This window comes from Spinacia oleracea, chromosome 5 (assembly GCF_020520425.1).
Source record: "Spinacia oleracea cultivar Varoflay chromosome 5, BTI_SOV_V1, whole genome shotgun sequence".
NCBI classification, from domain to species: domain Eukaryota; kingdom Viridiplantae; phylum Streptophyta; class Magnoliopsida; order Caryophyllales; family Amaranthaceae; genus Spinacia; species Spinacia oleracea.
Window position 1 is genome coordinate 83,590,690 of NC_079491.1, and position 7,513 is coordinate 83,598,202.

Below are 7,513 nucleotides of genomic sequence, written 5' to 3' on the forward strand. Positions count from 1 at the left end.
TATAACCGTTGTGTGAATAAAAGAATAAAGAACTGTTACCTTACCTAAAGTCTTGTATGCTTTTAAATAACAAAAAGTAATAATTAAATTTAAAATACTTAGTAAAATATAAAGCTTTGTACAAGATAACTGTTTTATATTCTTTTGTGTACAATAATGAAATTTAAAATACTTAATATAGTAATTATTAAAATTACCCTTTTTGTTTTTAAAAAGTGGTAAAAATTATGTTAAATTCATCCTATAATGTACGGTTTTGTGTCTTTTATTCCTGCATCTCTGCTTCTCCCTCCCTACTTCCCTTAATCTCTAAACCCTAGATTCTCCAATACTAGAAACCCTAAATTATGAACCTCTCAAATCCAAAGCCTTCAAATTAACCCGGGCAGCCATGTACGAGTCATCAATTGAAGTTTCGAAGATCGAAATCATAGAGCTTTATCAGTTAAAGAACTCACGCAGTGTATCCTTCCCCGGAGAATTTGATGGTTCGCCGAAAATGTGTAGCTTTGGGCAAGAAAGATTTATTGGGCCACCTCCGATTAGCAGGTTCGTTGCCTCAGATAACAGAACCCGACTTATTTCGTGGTTCCGTTTAATTTATTTAGATATAAATTTTAGCTTTTTAGTTTGTGCTGTTAATTTGCTTAGTTTTCTCTAGCTGCAAGTGATCTATAATTATGATATTTATTTCATTGATTTATATGGTGTAATGCTATAAATTTTTCACGGATTTGGCTCTTCAAGGCTACGTCTGTATCAATGTTTAGCGCTCCCCTCACCCTGCGAGTACTGCAAAGTTAGTGGGAGCAAAAATTAAAGCATGTCAACATTGAGCTTGGGAGTCTTATTAAAGTTAATTAGTTATATCTATACCTATTCAAATGGTGATTAATTGCTCCCCCATATCAGGAGATCAAGTTAATTAGTTAATGATGAATTCTAGTGTTTAGTTTTCTTCATATAAAAGGATTGGAGCTTAGAAGTGATTGTTGTGACATAAGAATCTGCTTATACCTTCGCAGTGATTGTTGTGACAGAAGAATCTGCTTGCTACACTAGTATGACCCATTCTTTTGTAAATTGAAATTCTTGAAATGATCTTATTTGTTTTAGAAATATAGTTGTGAAAAGATCTTTCCCTGTTTAGTACATAAACTCGATTTGAGTGATATTAGGTTAATAATTTCATTAGTTGACTAGAACTTAGTAATGACTAGCTTTTTATTCAATCAAAATGCATTTCTCTAGCTGCTTATGAATTCATCCACCCCCCCCCCCCCCCCCCCCACCCCCCACCCCCCCTCCCAAGAAAGAAGAGTACAAAACACATTGGATTTTTGGTTTTTGAAATTTTGTATTGACTTCTACATGTCTGTCCACTGCTCTTGTTATTGATTGTTAAAGTGTGTATTTTTGTGCCACCTTATTTTCTATTGATATGATTTAGTATATTCTTCATAAATGAGTGGAAGAACCAAAAACAACTATACAAGAGAAAGTTGTTTGGAAAGCCTTTTCAGTTACCTCTGGCCATTGAACTATTGCATCTTAGTGAAAGAAACAACCATGGTAGTAATGTATTTTCAATTGCCAGGAATATCCTATATGTTTTTATTTTTTGTGATTTTTATGACACTTAACAGGGACTTTTGAGAGGAGAAGCAAGAGAAGGTATACACCATTATGAGCAATAAGGTACCCTCTATGATCTAACACGGTATTGAAGGAAGTTTTTCTCTGTGATGGTAGCATCTTTAGAATAGGTTAGGTGATTGGTCTTATTTTGATAACTCTCTAATTTCAGGGGCATTGATGCCAAGAGGCCCAAAGTTTTTCTGGATCTTTTTTTGTTCCTTTGTTGCTGTGAAGAATATTGGTCAAGAACTAGTGGCAGATTCCTTCATCAGGTTTGCATCTTAGACTAGTGTTAATCAGAATGTAATTTGACTATCTTTCACATTGTTTCTGTCCTGAGCACTACACCTATATTTCAGTATCTTTCTCAAATCGAACATGGTAAACCGATCAAAAGAACGTTTGAAGCAGGCACTAGATGCGGAATCGAAAATGATAAAACTAAAGACAAACATGCAAAGGTGATTCAAGTGCTACTTTTTTATTTTTCATTTCTTCTGTAGTTTTTATCAATTACCATACATACCATCACCTGATTTGAAGCTGGTTATTAAGCAGTGATCCTTTTTTACAGGCTTGAAAACAAAATTTGTGACATGGAATCAGAAAATAAGATCATTTGGCAACAATCATTGTCTATAACACCCGCTAGCTCTACATCAGAATTTACTCCAACATTTATGATTTGATCAGGTAGTTTTACCTGTCTCCTGATCTTTTGTGTTTCAATTCATTCTTCAAGTCATATATTTTATTTATAGACTTTTAAAAACTTCAGTTTGTTTGTGCTATAGAAATTGCCAAATGGTCACCTAGTTAATGAAGATTCTGAAGTAAGTGGAGGCTTTATCCTCTATTTTATCATCTAGAATCTTGTTGCATAACATATCTGTCATGTCTTTACTATACTTATTTAGGGTGTCTATTTATACAGATTTCCAAATAGGAGATTGTCAAGTGTGTGGAGATAGCATAAGAGCATAGTTGAATGTGGTGTTTGGTTTTCTTGGTGGTGATTCTAGGAGTATGTGGTCCTTGTTGGTGCTACAACGTGTGTGTATTATGGAAGCGTCGATGCAAGAGAATACTGAATATGACAAGCAACAATCAAGGAAGCCAAGCCCAGTAGGAAGCATTGAAACTAGACCTGTTAAAGATGTGGGAATGTCATATCAACAAAAAATAATGTTTGGTTTTGTTACATTATATTTATTCTGTAACTGTGAAGATCTTTTTAGCCAAAGGAAATCCTCACTTTTTGTAATTATCGTGATCTGGTCAAATATAATGTGATTTTAAAGAAAATGGGGGAATAGAGAACGGTTAACTAAGGAAACTGTCCTCAGTGAAAAACTCATTAATATAAACAACTCTGTTTTATTGCTTCTTAGGCAAGAAGTACTTTTACTTAAATTGTTTAGGTTGCTAGTGATGCTTTGTTTGGATTTACTTTTCCAAGCAGTTCACGGATATGTGGAAGACTTTCCAACTGTATCTTAGAACATAGAAATTAATATTTGATTTCCCACGCAACAACTCATGGTCTCCGATCCATGTTTCCATTTCAAAACACGATGCTCTATAGCTCGTCCTTGCCAATGGTTAACTCCAAAGGGATCTTGCTTGATCCTTTACCAGTGTTTATGCGTGTAGCATCAATATTTAGGATATCTTTATTTCCTTGAATCAAGAACTATTCCTATGTACCTTTTCAAGTACCATAAGTATTCTTGATTTCAATCTAGTTGATCTTCACTTAGATCAATAGAGATTGGTATATGTTCGTCGTGCCTAAAGTCATACGATACGTTTTTGGCGATCCTCATATTATATCATACATGATAAATTCTTTTGCAAAATAATTCCCAATTGAATTCTATTCATGTAACTTTAGCTCATTCTAGTTTCAGTAGATACTAAATGCAGCTAAATTCTTTGACATATAATATAGGTTAAGAATCTCACTTAGATCCTTTGATTTTTAACTTAGTAAATGCTTATACATAGTTCAAACATTCATTACTTAGATTTATTCACATGGGTCGAATATCTCCAATGGAGTATTTCGTGTTTGATTTAGTAAATTCCATTACTTAATCCAAAACAATATTATAAGATCTTTGTATATAGATCTTAATACCCAGTATGTACTAAGTTTCGCCATGGTCCATCATTGATGAATAATTTCAAATCTAAGTCATTAGCATTTGAATGTTATTTCACAATAGAGAGATATGTGTGTGATACACATAGGACCAATTAAGTTTTACGTATTCCCACTAAACTTCTTATATATCTATAAGAATTATGTACATTTTATGAAACTAAAATACTTATTAGCTTCACTAAGATACATTTCCAATTCCCAATTGCTTGCTTAAATCTGTACTTAGATTTCATAAGCTAGCTTTCCTTTTCAAGCATTTATTTGAATCCACAAATCCTATGACATACCATGTACATAGTTATTCCAACATTTGATTGAGGAATAAGTTTTGTCATCCAATTGCCATATGTACCAATATGCAATCATTGCTTGACTTGAGCATTACGATTATGCATGAGGCTTCCATGTCAACACAATCCACGCCGTGAATTTGCTTGTAACCTTTAGCAACTAATTTAGCTTTGTGTGTTAACACAATTCCATGTTTGATGGTTTTTATCCTTAAAACCAATTTGCAACCAATAGGTGTTTAATCTATTCTTGCAAATCAACAAAATTTCAATTTTGTCATCAAAACATTGGTTATGTTTTATGCCCTTTAACCATCTAAAACATTTGAGTCTATATATGGCCTCTAACCATTTTAGGGAATCTAGGTTTCGTCATAGCTTTCTTACAAGTCACAAACTCATTAATCTATATGACAATAGATTAACTGCAAGTTGTAAGTTTCTTCACTATCTAATAGAAGAATCGATAGCTTTAGTGACATGAACTCCATGTTTCTTCACTATCTAATAGAAGAATCTCATAGTTTCAGTGACTTGAATTCTATGCCTACTTGGGTATAGAACATCGATCAATAGAATATCAATAGCCACTTGAAAGTCCTTTGAATATTTTGTTCTCCTTAAAACACTTGTAAAGTATTCTAAGATATGTCTATTCTTTTAAAGCCACTTCTAATGTCCTTAAGAATAAGTGTGGATTTTCTGAAGAACTTCGAAAAGCCTCTGGAATGTCCGTTTATGTTTGTTGTTCGCCTCGAATACTTTCGAGGTCTATTTTCTCCCACTTGTCATTTTGGAAACGAATCTCCAAAAGGACATCATTTCGAGCAAACAAACATTATGTTCTCAAAAATTCGTGGTAGAAACAATACCCTTGTGTCTCATTTGAATAAATCACAATGAAACATATATCTATACTTGGGCCTTAGTTTGTTGAATAACAAACACGAAGCTCCCACTGAGTTTAGCAACTCTTTAGATATATAATTATGAAAAGATATTCTGATATTACTTTTCAATAGCTTAGACGAATTTGGTTTAGTTTGGTGATAGTTGAGCATTTTGTTTTAGAAATTATAGGAAAAGTCTTTATGATTCATCATTGATCGAATCAAGTACGAATTTACTTCGATCATTCCACTTAGATATGCCATATCTCATGGAGCTAGATTATGAAATTACAACACACAATCATTGATGATCATTTTTGGTCTCAAGCAATCATTAACATGATCTATCCTAGATCTTTATGATTTCTTACCAAGTGGGATTTATACTTCTCAATCTTTGAACTAGCCAAACAGATTCAAACTTATATCACATTGAGTAAATAAACCTATATTCACTCAAATCTGTGTGAAATAATAAAGTCATAAAACCTTTCTTTAGCTTTGAACTCTATCGTCTAGGTGTTCTAACAATAGTTCATATCTTTTGTTACTTTCAACAAGTAAGACTAGCTTGTCTTGAATTGATCTAGAAATCAATCAACTTTCAAAAGTCCATCAAAATATAGATTATGAATGTTAACTTGTTAATATGGTCTAAGCAACAATGCCAAAGATTAGTGGAACTCAAATCAACAGATTGATTTGAACCTAGTAAAGTTCATTTGTTTAAAGAATTGTTTTGTTTTAATCAAGCATATTGACTCAACCTGTAAATGACCATTTTCATTCAAATAAACAAACAAACAAGCATTGTTTTTGTTCTTCTGAATGTGAGTCTTTCTGTGTTTGAAACAGAAATTTAGGTATGCTGATTATGGAACGAAATAGCCATTAAGTTCCAGCCTCTAAAAGGACTTAAAACAAACCAAATGATCCTACAACTAATGTAGCATTGCCCTGCTTCATTTCCCACTTGTAGGTCATTAGTGTAGCCTAGCTTCTATTGTTTGAGTTATTACCGAAGTAAGAACCTCAAGCGGTATATGATACCAAGGAATTATGATTGCTAGGACACTATTCTTTAAACATAAACTTATAGGTAGAAACGAAATCGTAAAATTTCTTTCATTTCTTCCTTTGTTTTCCTATTTCTTATACCCTTTCTAATATCCTTAAGAATTATATTGAATTCTCTAGTGTTGACTTTTATATTTTGTTTAGACATGTCCAATGTCATTCCAACAAAGTTCTTACCATTTAATTTATGTTGAATATTTTGTTTCAACTAGATGATCTTACCAGAAGCTTCTAAAGTTCTCTAAGCATCGATCTATTCTAATGTCTAGGGATAGACTCATTCGAGGATTAAATGGACAAAGATGTTAGGTTGTTAACCATTGGTAAAGCTGAGCGTTTAAACTCAATGCTTTATGATCTCAAAACTACATTGTATTTTGAATTCACAAGCACCAATTGGTTCGCAATTCGATTTTGATACTCGAAAAACAACGTACATTTTAAATTGCTCATTTTCTCTCATTTCCGTGAATCGTTCTTGGATTCATTACCAATCAAGGAAATTTACTGTTACCTTTCTAAAAGGATTTACTGCAGTGCAAGATATTTAATTATAAACAATAACTAAAACATACATTGAAGCATGCAAAGTCTAAACATTTATCATGAATAATAACTTGAAAATTAAAGCAATCATGCAATTCAAACAAGTTATTAGCATTTTATTCGAATAAAATGATTCCAAGACCCTAAAAACCATTGAAGAATTAAGCACATTATGTATTTAGACTCAATTCTAAAATATTTTAGGTAAGCAAAAGCCTTTTTCTAATAGTGTAGAAACTACTCTTGGTTGATAGGTACGTCTAAGAACTTATTAGGTAAACCTATCGAATTTGCCACGACATAAAAGGACTCCTTACTTATATCGTTGAGTTTCACCAAAACTAACATGTACTCACAATTATTTGTGTACCTTACCTCTTTAGGATCAATAAGTAACACCTCGCTGAGCGTAAAACTATTACTAGATTGATGTAAAGGTTATCCAAGTAAGTGTTATTTTGGCATGGCACCTTTTAACTCAATTTTGAAGTTTGGAACTTAAGGCTCTTACTATGTTGGTTAGATTTTAAGTGAACTAAAATCCTTAATCATGCAACATAATCAAGCCATAATCTCATGCATATTTAAGACATATTTAAAAGCAATAAATAACTTAAAACATGCATAAGATAAATGTGATCTAGTATGGCCCGACTTCATCTTGAAGCTTCAACTTCAAAGTCCATCTTGAAAATGGTTGGAAACTTCTTGAATTTCACCGTGGGAGGCGCCATTTTCTTCAAATAGGATTAGCTATAATTAAACTAATTACAACTATTTGATGGTACGCAGACCATATTTGAATTGAAAAACAAATTTGGTGCATTAGACCAATTACATTCAAATCAATGGTACGCATACCATATTTTCTATCCTATTTGGGCCATACTAGTCACTTCATAACC

General features: G+C 32.6%; 1 long non-coding RNA gene across 4 annotated transcripts; it reads left to right on the forward strand.

Annotated features, from left to right (window-relative positions):
• The first annotated feature begins 253 nt into the window (after window positions 1–253).
• LOC110797223 (uncharacterized) lies at window positions 254–3,045 on the forward strand. Of its 4 annotated transcripts, none has more exons than XR_008921470.1 (7): window positions 254–549; window positions 1,647–1,698; window positions 1,808–1,910; window positions 1,998–2,099; window positions 2,213–2,331; window positions 2,417–2,471; window positions 2,573–3,045. It is a non-coding gene; the product is annotated as an uncharacterized lncRNA (long non-coding RNA). The 4 variants fall into 4 exon arrangements; XR_008921468.1 differs by having other exon boundaries at window positions 2,433–2,471; XR_008921469.1 differs by having other exon boundaries at window positions 2,417–3,045.
• Window positions 3,046–7,513: the final 4,468 nt, after the last annotated feature.